This window comes from Euwallacea similis, chromosome 17 (genome assembly GCF_039881205.1).
Source record: "Euwallacea similis isolate ESF13 chromosome 17, ESF131.1, whole genome shotgun sequence".
Lineage (NCBI taxonomy): Eukaryota > Metazoa > Arthropoda > Insecta > Coleoptera > Curculionidae > Euwallacea > Euwallacea similis.
In genome coordinates, this window is record NC_089625.1 from 2,073,552 (window position 1) to 2,094,786 (window position 21,235).

At 35.2% G+C, this 21,235-nt stretch overlaps 1 protein-coding gene across 4 annotated transcripts in view; it reads right to left on the bottom strand.

The window, feature by feature from the left end:
- Eip74EF (Ecdysone-induced protein E74) overlaps nt 1-1,021 on the bottom strand; it is a 74,795-nt gene extending 73,774 nt beyond the window's left edge. The window contains exons 1-2 of one of the 4 annotated variants that reach the window (XM_066398445.1): nt 882-1,021; nt 540-731 (exon numbers count right to left, since the gene is read on the bottom strand). The gene's annotated coding sequence lies outside the window, so the exon portion shown is untranslated. Of the gene's footprint in view, nt 1-539 lie in introns of all 4 variants that reach the window. The other 3 variants (XM_066398444.1, XM_066398443.1, XM_066398442.1) reach the window with 3 other exon arrangements.
- Nucleotides 1,022-21,235: the final 20,214 nt, after the last annotated feature.

A 21,235-nucleotide genomic window follows, 5' to 3' on the forward strand; every position in this document is an offset into this window, starting at 1 on the left:
TTATGACTGGACAGTTTGAAGATTTACGAGATCTTATTGGTCATTGCGAATTTGAGAATATAAAATTCCGACCTTACGTTCTACACTGAGAGAAAGCACATATTTTGACGGGTAAGACAAGATATAAAGGTGTATATGGAGAAAAAGCACTTATGTAAATTTTAACCTCGGGAGAACGCTACTGCCATTGATAGGGGGGTTATGTAAAGTATTCTACTTTCCACTTAACGAAGATATACATTGGTCTCTAGATGTAAAATTGGTTTGCTAACATAACACCATGGTGCATGCACTTTTTTACTCTATCTGCATCTATTTTTTTTTTTAATTAAAAATAGGAAGAAAATAAGTGATGTAATGCAACTGATGTACAAATTAAAGGGTGAAATTTCATTGTCCAAATCCTATTCGATTTTAGTCACATTTTTTTTGGCGTTTTTAGATTTTTTTCCAACAAAAAAATTACCCATTTTATTCAGTAACTCGAATTAATCTGATTTTATTTGTTCTTTGCAAAGAAATTGATAACTTGAACTCACCCTAAAACCGCCATATAGTACGTAATGTATCCAACACACTAAGGATGAAATAATCCAATATTTGGGTCAAAACGTCACCACAAACACCACTTCACTCTTTTGTTTATTTATAATCCAGTTGCAGTTACCAAAGGTGCACCTTAAAGTAACAATAATCCATAGGGTTCACTTGGGTCTTTATCCATTAAGGTCCTGAATTAGACACTGTTTCTGAGTAATCCTAATAAACTTGTTAAGCAAACATGAGTTTCCATTCTCATCGATTATTCCTGACCATTTTGTTTACACGGTCTGGATGGATGAATGGAGTAGTCGATGAGAATAAAAACGCATTTTGCTCACTTTCCAGCTTGGGAAAAATCAACAAAAGCCGGCTTTTTGCGTCCCGCGAAAAACTTCGAAAACGCGAAACGCGCGGTCATTAGTCTCTAATCCAAACGATGGCGACGCGGCTGTTGTTGGTTTGCGCAACCCGTACGTAAGTCGACTGAGCGCGATCCGAGTACCACCAGTCCGATCCCCGGTCGTACCTCGCTCGATCCGGCGAAGGTTTTTTCAGCGGGGAAAGGTGGTAAAGAAAGGACTGTTTTTCGCCGGTTTAACCAAAATACGAGCGCCAGGCGCAAGGTCCCGGTGCACCCGACAGCCTTGGTACCGCGCCAAAGGTTGATGGGTGCTGGAAGTACGGATTCGATCCGTACCCCAGAAAATATCTTGTTACTTGTATTTTGATTTCACGTCCGTTATTTACCTTGCCCGTTTTTAATATTATCATTCCAGAAATTAAAAAAGTGAATACAAGGTGATGTCAGCTATCGAAATAATTCTAGTTCCACAACTTATGACGAAGTATAAGCAAAATCGTCCTGAAGATTATTTGTTTTCGCAAAAACCTAAACTCTTTCCTTCATATTTAAAAACTTTAGAAATTACTATTCCGAAAATCGCCTCAAAGTCGGAAGGAAAAAGCATACACAGGGTGACGTCAGCTGTCCAATAACTCGTAATTTAATCATCTATATCGCACCAAAAAAAAAATGTCAATCTCAAAATGTTCATGCTTTTTAAATTATTTTTTAAAATCGAATGATATAGGAGAACTAGCTGTAGCAATTAACTGTCAGGGTTACATTAAAAGTGATGCAGTTTCATAGCCGGAAAGCCGCCATGTAATGTCCCTATGATCTCATTGTGTCGTCTGAGATGAGTCGCAAATAAGACTTAAGCCCAGTTGCACATCAAAGACGCATTAGCAAATGTGGAAAACCATTTGTGCTTTCGAACAATATACATTGTTAGTTTTTCAACACGTTGGCAAGTTTTAATTAGTGACTTATTGAAATTTTAAAATTTGACGAGTTTTTGCTAATTTGACGGATTTAAAAAATATTTGTATATTTTAAAATTTTGTAAATTTTCGAAAAGTGTCGATTTTTAATTTTGGAAAATCGTGTCAATTTAAAACTGCAAATTTTTACAGATTATATCGATTTTAAAAATTTGTTCAATTTTAGAAAATTAAGCTGATTCAAAGTAGTTCCGGTTACAACTTTGAAAATTTTTAAATTGACAATTTTTCAAAAAAAATCTAAATCCAATATTTTAATTAAATAAGAAAAACTTCAGGAACAAGTAAATCTAATAAGTATAAAAATCGTTTGTCATAAAAAAAAAGTGGGTATAGTGTGACGTCAATTTTCAAAATGTTCATTGACACCAAGTCACTTAAGTGAATTTAAAATTCTCAAAACTGAATATATGTCATATGTGACGTAAGTTCCAAGGATCTAATATCTCATTGTCTTTCATCGGAAACTATCGTTAATTCAAGGTAGTCGCCGTTTTGTCGAGAATATAGAACGTCAAATGTAACGTAAGTTTTCGTTGATTTTAAATACGAGCATTTTACAGTTAGTTTAGTTTTGAAATTAAGGCCTATTTACACACCATGTTAAGCGCAAGAACTGCACAAAAAAAACTTGCTCAAATGAAATAAACAAACTGGCCTTTAGGTATTTGATTGTAACGCTTGAAAGGTCGATTCCGTTCCTCGTGAGCCGACCGCCAAAATCAATGTCAGTGGGTTTTTAATGCCGATATGAGTTTTGATATTCACTCACTGCGATTGTGTGTATATGAATTTTATATTTCGCATTTAAACGCACAATATAATCATATTTTCTAATAAAGTAATTATAATCTTTAATAATCTCGAATCTCGTGCAACTTTCGCTGTAACATGGGAACCAGTTACGATAATAATAATTCTTTTATGCAGTTTCTTGCTTGCATTTCGCAGATGACGCCCGAGTTTATTGGCACCGCAGAAAACAAAAGTGGTAAAAGTTCATATAACCTGTTACGTTACATATAGAGACGTGCGAAAGTATTAAGTTCCATTGATATCAACTAAGTGCTTTTCAATTAAAATTTTTCATCCTGATGTGTAATTTATATTTAGTACAATTTGTTCCTTGAAATTAGTCATTGAACGGCGGCTGCTATAACCTTGCTCGAGCGTTTAAACAGTTAGATGTTATTTTATTTACGTTGGTTGTTTCCAAAATATTATTGCTAAAATATTACATTTTGAGCATAAGAATGAAAATATCGCGTTCCGAGGCGTTATCACAAATAAAAATAAACGAAGGTTAAGCACCTTTAAATGCAAAAATAAATAGGTATATTATTTTTAAAATCAACTTATGTAGTAGCTGGGTCTAATTTCGATTTGATTTATATCACAATGGAGTTGAATGACTCGGCTAGAAAAATGCTAAAAATAGAAGAATATTAATATTATACATTTGGACGTTCGTATTGCAGTACTACTGGACGAAATTCCCGTTACGCTGTAAATTAATAATAAATGGCAAAAATATGCGGCAACACGATCGACAAAACCGAAGAAGTGGACGACCAGAGACGCCATCGTGTCAGGGCGCCAAAGACCTAACGGTTCCCCGGTATATTATCATGTCCGATATAATTACGCATTTTGTTTTTGACTCGTAATTACGCCATTTACGGTCCAATTTGATATATTTATCGGGCGGCTGTTAATTTAACAGATGAAGGTTTTCCATTTTTGCGAAATTGATTGCATATTATGTTGCTTTAGGAAGTAGTAATGAGAATTCATGCGGAAGTAATTTTTCAATGAAGCTTTTTCAGTTGCGATTTGTGTGGAAATTTTTAGAATTGAACGGTTATTTGTTATTATTTTTTTGTCGGATTTAATCGAGAAGGGTGGGGGGGAGCAGAGGGTGTGTTAGAACACAATTCGTTTAGCATTAAAAGATGCCGCTCAAATCTGAAATAGCAATGATTTCAGACTACTTTGCAATTCGCCAAATGAGTCAGGAATACCACATGTGCGTAAGGTTATCGAGGTAGTGAATGTCGACCTTAACGTAGCAACTTCCTCTTTGCACTCGCCAAAGAAAATTCAATAAAATTTCTTACCTCGATAAATTCTATATGTATATAAACTATATTAATATGAGCGTGTTTCTTTCTTTATGTAATTTGTCTCGGTCTCTTTTTCCCTCATTGCGGTAAATTAGCATAAATTGCGAGCGATTTGAATAATAGGCGATCCGAAAATTACAAATTCTTCTAATCTCCATCATTATTCGGAAAAATAATGGCGGCCGTGCAGTGTATTCACCTTAGTCCGAGTGAAAGTGTCTTAAAATGGCGATTTCACGAATCCCGCGTGCATTAGCTTTTACTTTCTACGAAATGAACTGCTGCTGCCACTGCTGTTCCTCATTTAAGGCCTAATAATTGTTTATTAATACCATTAACTGTGAAACGTAATATTTGACACGACTTCCTGCGTTGGGCTAGCACGAAATCAGTTTTTAAGCTGGAAATGTCATGATAGGTTTTTTTTGTTTAGAAAAAGAATATCAAATACTTACCCGTTAAATTGATGATAGTGAAACAAAGCCCGTAGTAGTCCCTATACCGTGATTTAAGAATGTAAGGGCTTAATAGTACATACTTCGATTTTGTTCCCTATGAAGCCTGAAAATAAAGTATAAAAATTACCATTTTACTGGTGACATATTAGGTTAGTTTAGGCTAGGTGAGGCTACTTCGTGTGCAGGTTAAAGTTGACCAATTAAAAATTTTGTAAATTTTAAAAAGTATAGTCAATTTGAAAATATTAAATTGATTCGGTCAAGAAAAGCATAAAAATTACCAATTTTTGCTGATAACAATAAATGGAAATAATGGTCAACCGTTACCGATAACTACCACTTACCAAGTTCTTTCTTCCATCCAAATCGTGCATTAATTTGTTAAATAATCCTATAGAGATGGCGAAGCGCAAGAACTTTTAACCTGTGCAAGTGCCTTCAGAGGTGGGTAACTATTCGAAATGAAATTGTTTAAAACACTCATGTAAAGTACAATATAATATTTTGCATTTTCAGTCTTAAATACTTTTTTAAAATATGTTTTAATTTATATTCTAAATAACATTAAAAAACATATTCTATTTAAAATAGAATTGAATACTTTATCTTTTAGGAATAACATCTTACACATGAGTAGGGGTTGATGAAGTGGTGGAATTGCACACCATTCTTAGTTAAAACTAACTTCTAGTGAGAATTTAAAATATGTGGAAAAAAAGACAGATTACACCTGTTGTTCTTTAATTTCAATAAGGCACCAATTAGTAATCTCAAATCAACATTTTGGAATGATAATATGACTCTTGTTAAAAAACCTATTATTGCTCAGCAATTGAGAAGAGGAATTTCCAATGGTTTCGTACATTTTACATATTTACTTTCCGTACATTTTTATTAACTGTAGCTTTTTAATGTTTTTTATTCAGCTCTGAAGACAATGACAGATTTGTCACCGGAACGTAGACACGAGTTTTTCACCGGAGCCCTTAGTAAGTAGAGAATGTGCAGTTTTAATTGCAATTTCACCACTCCATATCTCCAAAAAATTGAACATACAGTGTTTTCTACAAGCTCTATTACAAACTTTGGCAGATTATAGCTGGGTTAATTCCGAACATTTTTTCTTAAATGAATATAGATCCGATTCGTTTTTGTTTATAAATTACAAGATGTTTAAAGTTAAAACATTAATTAACTTTATTAACAATTCACAAATAAAATTTATAATAAATAAGAATAACAAATCTTAAGGGTATAAAAATTCTTCGAAATGTTTATCCTCTCCTAGAATTCAATTATCACATCGACGAACTAAAGATTCCATCACTCGACGGATCAGATTTGGATCATTTCTTATCTGGTTAGCTGTATCTCGAATTTTTTCAATTAACTGCTGACGGGTAGTGTTTTCAAGATGATAGACAAGCTGCTTCATGTGTACCCATAAATAAAAATGATTTAGATCTGGGGAACGTGGTGGTCATGCTATAGGAACTTGTTGATCTGTTTATTCCGATCCATTTATTCCGGAAACGATCATTTTGTCATAATAATCGTCAATTTTATTTGTCAGCTTACTTTTGATTAAAATATATTTTTTTAATGTTTGTGACTTCTATATAAACAAAAACGAATCGGATCTATATTCATTTAAGAAAAAATGTTTGGAATTAACATAGCTATCATCTGCCAAAGTTTGTCAAAGAACTTGTGGAACACGCTGTATAAGGAATAATCGATGTTTTCTCCAAATAGAAAACACCGAGTCTCAGTTCGAACGGCCATTTTCTTCGTTGAGCCAGCGCTGTTACGTAAAGACAAAAGGCAGCTTGTATTAGCGGAATACAGATCCTTCGTTAATTAACAAAAAGTAGGTATTGCTAAACTCTAAATTCTTTAAATATTTGCCTTAAAATTAGGTCAAAAACTGGGTAAATTGGATTGATCATCCTTATCGATAGAGCTGCGCATTAACGCCACGCGCATACATTTCAAAATTCAAATAGCAGTCAATTGTTTCTAGTTCGTGTAACATCGCCACCTTCTAGTTCCTACAGTATTTGGTAAATATTCTTAGCCTTTAATGAGCATTGTTGTGACTAAAATTAGTAATTACTTAACACCTATGTGGGGTGGAATGTTTAGATGATATAAATTCGGTATTTACTGGGGTTGTCGGGGATTCATAACGGCGTCAGAAAAATAAATGGCGCCCAGTTTTAAGCGATTTAACTCGGATTGCAGTCAAATTTCAATGTTTCCCGTGTGTGTTTCGTACGGTTTATTTAAGTTAATGTGCATATTCAGTTAAGCCTTCCCTTGCTCCTGAGGTTGCGTTTCGGATCTCAAAAACAAGCCCTTTACGGGGACGTTATAAGCATTATACAACACGCTTTTGCCACGGTGAAATCAAATTTTCCAACTAGTAAAAAAAAACTATAATTTCTCAATTATTTTCAGTTGGTATTAACTGAGAATACTGTGCAATTTGACTGTTCCAACGACCATTATTGGTTTGTGCAGCATTATTCCCAAAAAACAAAAGCAAGAATGAACACAGGTACAGCACACAGAGGACAGTGAGGAAGTCGAGAACTCGAGAAGAAGATTGATAAAAATGTAATGTCATTGATTTATTGTAATGAATTAATTTTGCTGGTAAATTGCTCCTTGCTCCGATGGTTTTTCGCGCAATTAGCCCTTATAGTTGCTCTTACAGATGTGGTTGTAGTTTGAGGTTCAACTTTTTTTTTGGTGGTCGCAGTTTGTTGAATTTGAACTGTTGATATTAACGAAATGTTACTTCTACCTTCTGGATCACGTTTCAGTAATTTTTCTCAATTAATTAAAGAAGCACAGGAATCAAGATTGAACAAACTCCAAAGCACCTGTAATGAGTTGTTCTGAAGATGACGATTGAATTGTCGATTGAGCTGAAAAATACATTTTGCTATTGTATCAAAGTATTATTTAAAATACCTATTTTACGTTTTAAATAAAAACTAGACAACCATTTTTTGTATCTTAAATACTCTTTGGAAACGATTTATATTTTCATTAAAAATGAAAACCATTTTCTCCATCTCTGCATGCAGCGCTTTTACCTCTCGGGGTGAAGAACCTACGTGGCCGCTCTTCAAACCGTGAAATGGGTCAAACTTGCTGAATTGCCTGCGGAAAATTACGAGTTTAGTACCAAAGTGCCCGAAGAACCACGGTACTGCCGCGCGCACCCGAGAAATCATTATGCAAAATAGGAAATCGCGTGTTTGGAGCTTCGTTTTTGCTTTTTGAGAGATGTGGAATGCCCTGAGCATTATATGGAGAAATTCCTGTCAATGCTAATCTGAAAAATATGGTAAAGAAGCATAGAAAGTTAGTTATGGGTCAACGTTCTCCCAGACCTATCTCAACTGAACTTGGTGCATTCGCAGTGGGACGGCCCGACCCATGCAATAACGATGGTACCATAGTACCACGGCCGTAGATATTTATGAGAGATTGTTGCGAGGAAAGCTGGCGGACGACTAATTACACCTTGCCGAGTCCATTTAATTTATATCGGGAAGGAAGAAATTGAGGAATTTTTCGTTAAAAATATATCAACTTCAAAATTATGCTAATTTGATTCAGATACTGATTTTCACGAGGTCATGACGGCCACTATTCAAATGCCTACTTTCTACTTTAACTTTGATATTTCGACCTATAAAATCAATGCACATATACAGAGCGTTAAACTCTTCACGTTGTGCATAAGTGTTTCTGCTCAAATAACTGAAAACAATGCTACATATAAGGGAGCTCCAGTAACCTGATGTGTCCATCCTCCTCCGAAGAAAGCTGTTACATAAGTTTGCCGGGATTTAAAGAGTCGTAAAGCGGCCGATCAAAGACATTGCTGGTGAGCTAAAAGCGGGCTCGTAAACTCCGTCGGAATCGCGGTGCCGTGCCGTGGAAATAGAGAGAGAATAGCAACTAGGAAACGAGAATGTAGATGAAGATGATCCAAAATATGAGACACTTAAAGAAAATCTAGATGATGACCCAGAATTTTGGGGTTAAAATTAATTTTGTAAATGCCACAAAATAACATTTTTTCCCTTTTTTCGTCCCTATTTGCTCTAAAACTAGAAATAAGAGAGTCCGTAAGAAATCTGGTTATACCTTCGATCGTAAAAAAGTATGTAGATGTAGATGCTGTGACTCAGAATGTGAGGATTAAAACGAATTTTTTTAATGTCCCACAGTAATTTTTTTTCCATTTTTCAGCCCTAATTTAGTCTAATAGTACTCGCATACTCAAAGAAACATCGGAAATACTACATCTGATTTTAAATTACCTGACATTTAAAAAGTTAGCTGACAGCCTTTAATGCCAGTAGATAACTTCTTATTTATTATAATTTTTGTGCAACGGATATTAAAAAAAATCATGTTTTTTCCTTTTCCACAACCCCTTTTCCTGGGACTCACCCATGTGGGCAACCCCAATCCGGTAGCAAACTAGGCGTGAAGCGTCCAGACCTAATTGCGTGAGACATTCAATCATCTCTGATGTAATCTTTTCACGTAATCAAATAAATGTTCAACGAAAATGCTTTGATATATATGTTAAATTATATTTAAAACTATTCCTAAGTTCCTTTAGACAAATTACATGTACCGCTGAACTAAACTAAATTTAACGGTTTAGCTGTATTGTATTTGCTGTTATCAGAATTATTGACATATCCCTTAACAACCAATCCACTTTTCCAATCTCCCATACCGATGAAATTTTAGATACCGGTTAAGTTGATGATAGGAAATTCAAATATTTACTAATTTTTTTGTTTGCCAACAGAGGGCGTTGCATACTGTGACATACCCGAATTTGAACAATCGTAACTTTTTTATAGCTCACTGTATGCTATTTTTGAACTAAAAAAACTTATTTATTCTCCGTTCATGTTTTTTCGGCATAAGGTACTCTTGGTATTTCTCGCAAAAAGCAACCGTTCTGGAACAACGTGTTTGAAGTTTGAACTTTTACTATCAACATGACTTCTATCAAAAAATTTAATTATCAAAGTAACAAAATTAAATAGTATTAGTATAGAATTAAATTATAGCAATAGTAATAGTATAGCACAAAATATCAAGTGTGGGATTTGATAGCGCTCAGCGACCGGCGATTGTTTTCTCAGCAACCCGCGATTATTTTTGTATTTCCATCCTTTATTGCAGATACTGGTTGGAAAGAATGACAAGAGTTCGTTAGGTTTGTTCCAACACATAGACAAACCTATATCAAACAGTCAGAAACACTCAAAAGTATGTCGCTATGAACAGGTCGCGGCACTACATTTATGTATTTCTAATTGTTTTTCACGATCCAGAATTGTTTTTTTTCTTATCGGAACAGAGCTAATTTATTCGCTCTCCATCCAACCACTGTGTCATAGAGAAAAAATAACTAATAAAAGTGGCTAAAGTCATATATTATACCTGTTACAGTAACTTGCCTCTGGTGTGCAACAAAAAGTTTGAGGTTGTGAAAGAAATTCTGACCCCCAAAAAATTATTGTAGTACTATAGGATATAAAGAGTAGTGTAGGTACAAATTTCTACCTTGAAGGAGCCGTGAAATACATTTGTGAAAAAATCTGGGACTCTAACACTATGACGTATTTCAGTAACCAAGGATTTTTGGAATATAACTTATACGTAGTGTCTCCAATTCGTCTGTTCAAAATTTGATTACATATTCCTGAGGTCGATAAAGGACGATTTAATCCAACTTGCCTTTGTCTAAATGTTGGCTGTTTTCGAAATACAGGATTTCAAAGTAATTTTTTTTATCTACAGTATAGAGAATGCCGTTGGCGCCATGTCTACCTTCTTTAAAGTGGCATAACTCGTTTGTTACCCGGTATGAAATTTAGCGCTAAAAAAATTTTTATTCGTTCTCCAACATGTTCTGTGTAAAAAAGGTATGCCTTGTAGTCTCTAAGAACTTCCGTTCTCGATATACTCGCAGTTAAAAACGTGAATTTCGTAGTCAATTTTGTTTCTAACAATTAGAGCAGACATTTGAATTATTGTTTATCAGGAAATGCATACATTCACTTTGTAATAAAGAATTCACACTTTAGAATTGTTCGAAGTGATACATTATTTATTTTTACGTAATAGAAACCTACTCGCAATAACAGTGCATTTATTATGATTATTTTTTATGTATTATGGGAAGTTTAAACCAAAAACAATGTTTTGATTGACTGCTCAAACAAAAGTATGCAATGTTTCTAATAAATCGCTATCCGAGAAAGTATAAGAGTAATTAGTAATACCAAGAAATTGGATAATGCACTTAAGAACTAGAATATTTTTTTAAATTTTAAATGTGAATATCTCAAAAAAGAGACCTTTAGAGGCATTTACAATATATACCTTTTCGCATAAAACATACTGGATTGAAACCGTGTAATCATCTGCCAGAGTCAATGAAGACTGTCCGGCTGATTAGGCCTCTTCAGACGTTCTCTAAAGAGAGCCTTGTTGAGAAAGCCTTACGACACTATAAACCGAGTTTTATGATGATCAACTTTGAATCTTGCTGGGTTATCATGGTAATATAGTTTTCTATGGGTATATTAATATATACTGCATTTATGAAATGAAGAAATGAGTCACCACGGCAGGTCCCCCAAAAAATGGGTCAAAGATAAACATGCAGGTCATAACAGTGGTTCGGAATTTATTGAGGCCCGCCATTAAAGAAAATTTATATATGTATGAAACGCACATTAAAATTTAGGTTTAATGAGAAATTTTAGCATTTTCAACATATCGGACCACTGGCGGTTTATCAGGCGTCAAGACATTTTTTGCTGCCCTTTTTCTGGGCCCTGCTGTGATGATTCATTTCTTCATTTAATAGACGCAGTATAGTTCATATCTTTTGGGTTAGTACATATGAGTTATGCTGTTTTATTGTAGGAAACTGGGGCAGTAGTTACCATTTATATTGCTGTATACTTCTGTGCGTATTATTATTTCCACAATGTTTTGTACGACATTCAAATTTTTGTTATGATTGTTCTATTTGTTGTTTCCTTTTTGTTGTGTGCTATAGTTCTGTAATCTGTTTATAAACTGAATTAGATATGTTATATTATTTCAGTCACACTAAACTACGATATTCCAAATAAACCACTTTAAAGGCGCTCAGTTGTTATTCCCGGGGGAAGGAACCACTTTTAAGGTCTTAGTACAGAGTAGAGTTCTATTATTTTTAATCAGCGATTGTGTGGATGAATTCGTTGCGATTCATGATGTTTGTATTGATTCGTGACAAGCCTAGCACAAAATGAATATGTATATGAAAGTAACATCCATGTGGAACTTGGATCCACAATGTGGCGTGAGTCAACAAAACACCAACTTAAGGCAAAACGTACTCGCGTCTTTCAGAACAAAAATTTGAATTTTAATTTTTTGGTGTGACACTCATATTATGAAGCGTGAGGTTCTACATTATGTTGTGGTTTTGCCATATTCACGTGACTCTATACCTTGAATTTCGTTTCTGAACAACAATAACACGTCGTTCAGTGAACCCACGGGAAGAAAATCTGTTCATTGCGTGCAGTTTTGCTCAGTTGCCAAGTTTGTTCGGGAATGGGAAATTTTGGCCTCAAAAGTATCATAAAATATAGACAAATATTTTATTAATTAATATCAGGCCTTAGCCCGTAAGAGAGTGCATAATAAAGTGCATTATCTTCGTGTTTGCACAGCGTGTTGAAAGAAAGGCTTATTTGCTGTTTTACGGATCTTGTTACTTTCTGTTAATGCCTCGATGGTGTTTATTACGTAATGTCGTGGCAACGCAGCTCGTGTAACCGAACGCATCCAGTCTGGATATTTTAGACTAGACTGCATTCTATCTTCTGTATGCCCACTCTCCTAGCTTGACCCACATTTCTCTGGATATATTTAATTCGGGGACCAAAAATAGGAATTATTTCCAAGAGACATGTTCTAAATTTCTAGTAAAATAGAGACTGTTCGAGTGGGTGGTCGAGGTTGTAAGGTCAAAATTTCCATTTTTCTATCCATAACAATAATCCACAAAATCAGCTCTTCGCAGGCTCGGGAAATGGAGGTTCCTTGCGAAGGCGAAGGCTCTAATGTATTTGTATTTGACCGAAACGTCGCATTTTTCCAATTATTTTTAAATGACGAGGCACGTTACAATGGGTTTCATACCCTTGTAAGGTTCGTAGTAGTTCTGAAGGACCTTTCTGTGTAATAGTGATATTTTCCGATTTTTTAAATTAAAAGCGCGAAGGAACTTCTGACGCCAAGCCGATAATAAAGTATTTAGTGGATCGTTTATATTTTACATTGTAAGATCCATGGGTTGTACGACCAATTTCGTAAATGCCGATGACGACCTAGACCCGCATTCGATGACGGCTGGAGTAAGTGGGTCAGTCAAGTTGACTGTGACCCACTTTAAAGTCAGTCATTGTCAAGTGCACAATTACTGAATCAAGTGCCGATGATGATGACCCTGAAGGTTTCTTTATTGGAGTGTGTATTGGGTTCGGAATTTGTCTTTTGCTTCGAAAATGGTCCCATGGTGGAATCAACCGCCGGCGGAATCCTAGGCGCGGTCAAAAGCAGATGGGTCGTTACACAAGCCACCCGGAGTCGCTCCGGAGCAGGGGCGGAGCGCCTTAATGACTAATTGTGCACGGGGAAAAGGTGAGTCCTAGAAGAAAATAAGCCAGCGAACTAAAGCCAGGGCCGAATTCGTAATCAGTAACATTTTAATTCAAGAAATAAGTTTTTATTAAAATCGTTTCCGAACTGCCTCAAAGCTAGCCCTTATTTGAACCTAATTTGAGAAATAGTTACTTCACTTTTTTTCCACAAAACCGAACGAGTACAGATTTCAATCAATTCCGGATCTGGCCCAAAGGCCTTTGACCGTTCTTCGAGTTGTCGGGTCTTCTCCGAAGGAGGAATCCCTCTGGTCGATGAACTATTTCTTCGGCCGGCGCACGGAGGTTACCTTTGCCTAGGTCAGTATACCTATCATTCATATTGGGCATTCTGCGGGCGCATTTACGGCGAATTATACCGTCAAATTCGCATGTCGATGCCCTTACCTACGAGATCTCAAAGATATCAATTTTCAAAAAGAAATTACTTAATATAAATGACTAAACTGTGACGTCGGTGTATGTTATATGAGTAATAAATCGATGACGTCATTGCTTGGTGCAGACTTTATTTTTGGTCTTTGTCTCAAAGCGTTTCCAAAATAAGGACAAAAGTATAATCTTTATGCGCATATCAACGATAACACTGTCGTTTGTTTTCTCGGCGACGCATCAAACTTAATGGCAGATTTTCAAAAATGCGACATACTCGGGAAGAAATTTCGGTAAATTTTTGGTTTAGAGATGTCTTTGCACGGTTCTAGGGTAGAATCGTCACATTCGGGTCACGGTTTGGTTGGAAATCATTGTAGTAAAGACCACATACAAAACGCAATTCGTACTATAAAACGAAACTTTAAAAATTGCCGAAAACCAGTATAAAACGGTAAAATTGTGTGCCTTAGAACCAAATAAGGAAGCGTCTACAGGGAGTCTCAAATAAAGTGGCTTACGCAAAGAGCGGCCATACCCAGCTGTGATAACAGTCGTGCAACAATTTTGCTACAAATGTTCGTAGCCTGTCATTTAGCAGAAATCGCAACAGTTCCACAACTGTTGATTGTGCTGAACCAGGCCATTATAACGGGTGATCATTAAAAAAAAAGAAGACATCGCAGTAGGCGGTGAACTGTAATGGGGCGTTGGTAAAGCATTTTTTTAAATTTTACCATCAATATTTATATATTTTTACAATTTACTGTCAAACACCTGATTAAGAGAAAATTGACCCCAGAAATTTCTCTGGTATTTCAACAACACACAGTTGAAACGTTCCCCGATTTTCTTCTGTTCTTATAGATTAGCTTTCTAGTCCTCATTTTTTATTTTAGTACCATCACGAACCAATGGCGGTTGAAGCTCTCATCGTGCCCAGCTCTAGAAAGGCCTTTAGGCACAAAATAACTAGCTAGCAACAGAAGTCCGGTCAAATGCTTTAAAAACGGCACCTAAAAAGGAAGCGGATACGACGACGTTTGGCTAAGGTATATTTCTGGTATATGCGAAAAGATGGTGCCACTAGCAGTTCAAATTTACACGCATTGTTGCCGACTTGTGCATTAAATGGTTATCTTTTAGAAATACGTAGATATATCAAGTATTTTCATTCGCCAGAGTGGTAATAAATTGATGCGTAATACTTAATCATTTTATTGTAGAGCAAAGAGTATCCCAAAGCTTAAAGACACAAACAATTACGTACTTGTAAGTACTTGTATACAGAATAACAACAGAAAGTGGGTGCACTCTGTCAGTTTTTTCATATAAAAATTTGTGCCAATTATACAAAACCATATCCCGAATTTTTACGGCCAGTTTTGAATGATGTGTTACCTAGGGTCTACCCGGAACTAATCCTAGTTTTGATTTTCAAATAAGACACTGTCTGTTTTGATATTATTGTATTCTGCAGATCTTTCTAAGATATCAAAATAGTCCTATTTTAGAAAAGACCTTTGATAGTCCTCAAAACACATCATCCTGTAGATTTTCGAATTAGTCTTAGAAACCACTTGATGTAGACTCTTATAAAAAATGTGCATCTCTTTGAAATAAAATTTTTAAAAATCGCAAGAGCTAGATAGAAATGAATGGATGGTTAAAGGGAGCTTGATCTCCAGAAAAATATCAACTTATAAATTTTAAAGTCATTTGGATATGTCAAAATATGTCGACCATCACTGGTAAGCTACAGTAAAAAAATTATGAGGTTCTCTGATTTAGAATAAAGTGTTCTTTCAAATGTAAAAGTCCCGCTAGTTTAAACTAACTCACTCTATACATATAGTTTATTTAGGAATTTAGTAGGTAATCATTTCTGCTGTGTTTGTGATTTAAATTTGTTTGCAATATTATGAAAACATGGAACAACGCGAGAAAAAAATTAGGTGTTACTTTTCTAAATTTAGGAAAAAAGTTAGGTACATTTCTAAATCATTTGTGACCGGCGCGAGGTAAAAGACATTAACATTCGAAGGAGTAAAATGCACTTGTCTCCAAAAGTAGCCTGCGAAAAAGCAAGTGCTCTGTGTTTTTATTATGTGTAGGGAGGAAAATACTTTTGCTCCCTATGAAATAACAATTGTCTTCTCTCTAAAAAGTATCTATTGTATGATGCGTAGAGAGGAAAAGTGCCGTTTTCCTCCCTGGAATGTGAGAGGAAAGTTCAATTTCCATAAAGGCCTTAGAAAAAGGTATTTTCTACTGTAATATTTGCAAATAGCGTATTGGGAAAATGGATACAATTTTGCAATGTATTATTATAAATTCCCTAGAAAAAGTGCCTTTGCGATATCTCAGGTTTATTCTTCTAAAATGAGTAAGTTTTATAATATTTAAGAAAACGGTACCTCGAAACATTCGGTTGTTTACAGATATCTCCGTAAGTATACGATTTATTACGATTTTAAAGCGGAATCTAAATTTGAATTATCTTGCTCATATTGGCCTTAATTTTTCCGATTCTGTGTCTTTACGGTTTAGACGAAACCCATACATACCCGCGAAATTGTAGCACCCTGTATAGCAATCATTCGGAGACATGGAACAAATAAAAATACTAAATAACTCCTAATGCGAAAACGAAAATACTAAACGTTTTTCAAAAAAAATGTACGGACTCACCGCCAGGCCCTCGTCAGCCGGGGGTAGTTGTCGCGGGGGGCTCGCACCCATTCGCGTCAGCTCTATAAAGTTCGATGGAAAAAGCTCAATATGAAGAATGACAACACTGTATTCGGCTCACTCTTTCATGACAAAAATAAACTTTAGGTGACAGGGTACGAAATGAAATTGTCTTGATTTCTATAGGCAGCGCCACCTTTTATTGACCACTGACACTGTTCTTGGCCGTAATTGCCACTGGACGTTTGTATATTGCTTGTGCCTATCTGTGCTTTAGGGCTTCAGCTAGATAAATTGCAATGCTGGCGATATTAGGAGAACAGAAGATTGAGAGTGAAAGAAACTACAAGAAGTGTGGTAAGCACCCATTATAGGTACTTGCATAGATATGTGGGATGGGCTCCGTTGGGCGCTATAGATTGTTTCATGTGCGGTTTTATTGCTCTGTACATGATGATGGTGGTACATAATTTTCTATGTGAATCTGGGTGTACATGGTGTCCCAAAAACAACTGCACAAATAAGTATGGGTAAAAAATTGGCTCGACTCAGCTAAACTTGCCTTATACAAAAGTTACTTAATCTAGAAAGTATTATACAATTTTTGGCTCGCGGACTTTAAATGGCTACTAGGAAGGTTTTTGGGTGCCATCTGTGCCTTACTGAGGTACAAAACTTCGACCTGCCTTTTTTTCTCAATGCCGATAATTTTAATACTTTTTCAAATTTTGATAATTTGAACTGTTGTACATCAAAAAAATATTCTACTAAAAAATTCATATCTCCAACCATTTTCGAGATATTTTCAATTCAGTTTTTCGGTACGCTACCAAGGACTTGTAAACACCATCAATTGCTTGCAATGCGAGGCCATGAAAACAATAAAATGTCACACGGGTGTCATTTTTGACATGTTTACTGACGTTTGCCATCACAATAATTAGTTGTAACTAAGTATACTGACGAACGACTTATTACTAAATACTAGAGGATCCAAAAACTAGCACCATAAGTATCTCTGAAGCGACAAGAGTCAGCAAATTATCAATTTTTAGACTTTTACGAGAAGAGAAGCTGTTTTTACACCATTTTAAGTATGTTGAAAATTTGTTGCGGAAGGGTTTTCAACCCAGAATGGATTTTTGTAATTTGTTACTCCAGAAGCAACACCATAACCCTTTGGTCTTTAATAAATATTATTCATCAACGAGGCAACATTCACAAAGAGAAATATATTTAATTGCAGGAACAGAAATTCTTACGAAACAAAAAACGTCATTTAATGAGAGAAAAATTAATTTGAACACGAATGTTCAAGTGATATCTGATATGGGATTTTGGGAGATTAAATTTTAGGACCAGCTGAACTTCGGGCAAAACTGGATAGAGAACAGAACTAGAATTTTTTAAGAAACCACTTACCCCTAGTTGTGGCAGATGTTCCTCTAGCCTTAAGACAATGTTTTTGGCTTATGTAAGATGACACTCCTACTCATCACCCTATCAATATATATATATATATAGATAGATAGGGTGATAAGAAAAATTTTTAATGTGAATGTTCTACTTCGATGAATTGGTCGGAGTAGTGAACATCTGTGACCACCACGAAGTCCCGATTAGACTAGTTAGATTTCTTTCTTCAGAATTTTTAAAGTGATTCGTATACGAATTCGTATTTAACAGCAGCTAGGAGTTATGGGATAACATTCAAAAAGGTTTCAATATGATTAGAAACAGCATCCAAATCCTCCCAAAGTTTGGTTCAATACTTGGAAAATGTATTGGAGTTTAATATTGACAAACCATTGAAAATACACCGAATCACTTAATTAAAAGAGACCCATTAGGAATGCGATTTTTTTGTAGAATACCTTTTTGATGTAGCAGAGTTTGGAGTGTCAGAATTTGTCAAAATATTGAAATTATCGGTACTCACAAAACAGTTAGGTGGATTTTTTGTACTTCGGCAGTATGCTACCTATCAGCTAGCTTGAAATAGGTATTTTAAATGAATTTACCGTACCGAGCCCCCTCAGAATAATTTCAAATCTGTTAATCAAAAACTGAGATTTAGTCCAAATTTAAAAGTACAAAAACATCACTTTGACTCCCTGTAAAATAAACAGTCAAGGCGAGTTGAACCACTCTCTTCTGCTTTCCACTAGCACGCTATATTCATCTGTACGAACGTTTATGAGGCACCATATATATTTTTTCCCTCAAAAATGCCTTTATAACCTTGTTAGTTGTTGTGTTTATTACTCAAACATCCAACAAGGATACTCTACGCACGCATTTTCATTATTATTATCCTTTAAAGTCCTTGCCTTGAAGCGTTTTTTCCTAATCCCCTGGCAATTTATATAAAATAGATAATTCGAAATATTTTAATAAATCCCATGGTAAAATGTAAACGTCCGTGAGATCGCCAATAAGGAAGTTCAGAACAATTATAGTCAGGGAAAAAACCGCGGTATAGTTACTTATCTAGCGACCTTCGCGAGAAATAAAATCAAACGATCATAGTTCAGGGTAGCTGAGTCTATTTTTTCCGACTTGGTAGTTGTTTTCTACAAACATGGTCAATTGACGACAATGAGAGCCAATGATGCCACCCCTCAATAACATGTGACGTAACGCTCTCAACGGAGTTTTTTTTGTCAGGAGTGGCAACGATGCGTTTAGCGTTTGTTGAAAACAATTTTAATCTCACAAAGCTACAACGTCAAACTTTGACGTGATGCGTTTAATTTTCACCTGAGGAAGGTTGCCGAATTAGTAGTGAAGTTGCCTAAAACTTCTAAAAAAAAATGATGATAAAGTCGTTTTTTACCGGGCCGCTCGTAACTTCCATAAGAAGTGTGTTGTGAAAATATGTGGGGCCGCTCCCCTCAAAGACATCGGAAACAGGTTAAGGGTAGAGGATACCGTGGGCGACAAAAAAGTGACGCGTGTTCGACCTACATATTTCTTAAATTTTCTAAGGGCATGGCACGTGTCCAATATCATCGTCTCGAAGATGTAAAAAACAACATCGATTTCCATCGCCGCCTGTGTTTGCTCGCCCTTTTACAAAGTAAATTATTTGAGGGTTTATTGGATAGTTCGCCGTACAAAGGATTCTTTAATTAAAATTTCCATCATTACATATTAATAATAATCAACGAGAGCAGGCAGGTACGCCTTTGATCAAACGGGTTTTACCCAAATAAATCCCAGGGTCACATTTTAGTCGCGGGCGACGTCCATTGATGAATTGGTAATAGTTATTTAGTGAACTTGATAATGAAACACTTAAAAGTGGGTCACCCAGTCACTCATATTCTCATTCCAATTTCCATCAGTGAAAGTCATTGCGCCACACAGACATTTAATTTTATTAATATTGAAAATAATCGACAATAATTCTAGAACCTTCTGGGCTATTCCAGCAGGTTTCTGCTACTTGGTGATTCAGGATTATGTTTCCCTTTTTTTTGATAAACTTGCGAACAATATATGATATGGGTTTCTAAACATAGACCAGTCGTCGCAAAAATAACCGCGAAATTAGGTCAACCCTGTATTTTTATAAGCGGCAATATACATATTTTTTAAATTCGCGAATAATTAATTCGCATTTGGGTCATTCAGTTTTGATATGGAATTGGATCAAACTTTGTTATTTTCGTTTAAGATTTTCGAACGTTAACGAAAATTACATGCTATTGAAGGACAGTAAATGTAAAGTCCTTTTATGGTTTGTCGTTGCTCATAATTGTGCCATCATCTAAAAGCAATAACAACAATGGGATGTTTTTATTTTTATCGATTTATCCATCATCAGAGAAAGGGAAAGTCCGTCGATTCTGTCACGTTCTTGAAAACTTTCATCAGTGGCGGCGCGCGATGTACTTTCTAATAATACTAATCTCCCAACCAAGCGATAAAATATCGACTTTTTGGCATGTTTCTGATGGGATACTGGGGCCCTATTTATTATTTTTTCCTAATAATACGTGGATTTTGCATTGAAATTGTCGTTAAAAGCTAAATATCGTACTTTAGAAACGATTATTCCGGCATTGTGGATTAAAGAAGTAATAAAACATTTTTCTAAAGTCAGGTATTTTTGGCAACTTTATTTTAAATAAGCTACTGCTAAATTGAAAGACGCATAACTTAAAACGCAAAAATATACTCAAACGCGGTTAGCGTTGATTTCAAGCGGCAAATTTGAAAAACAGAAGGCGCTGATTTTCTTGAAAATTCAAACGCGAATAACATTGTATATTTAACGCTGTAAATTTTTCCTGTCTTTTGAAAAACGCGCATTTCAAACCAGGAAAAGCAGCGGCGCACAGATCTTCATTTCCTTCAAGTAACAACCAACTAACAAACCAAATATATAAGAAAAATGTGGAAAATTGCTAAATCTTAAAAGGATGTTGATATGCAAATGATGATTTTTAGGGCAGGATGCTAGTCCATTCCATGTTGAAATTTTTTGAAATTTTTTAAAACTGAAAATTGAACCCTTCAATGGTATTTTAATATGGTTTAAAATTTTTTTTCCCTATTTTATTTTTATTTATATTTATCAATTATGGCTCATTTTGACCCGCCCCATATTTGAAATTTTACTGCAACTTAAAATTGCAACATTCTGAATACGTTCATATTTGATATTTTCTCATACAGAAAATTGAAACTTTCAGTGGAACCTCAAGACGAGTATTTTCAAAATGTCTTTAGAATTGCATTAATTTCATCTACTTTTCCACTATATTCAGGTTTGGATCATAAATTAAAATTTTACCATGTCGAAATGTTATACATTGACCTAATTACATGTTACGCTACTTTATCATTTGAAAGTACTTTTTACTTCATTGAAAGATTTAACGGCGTCGCAAAGTTTTCGAAATTAATAAAAACAAAAATT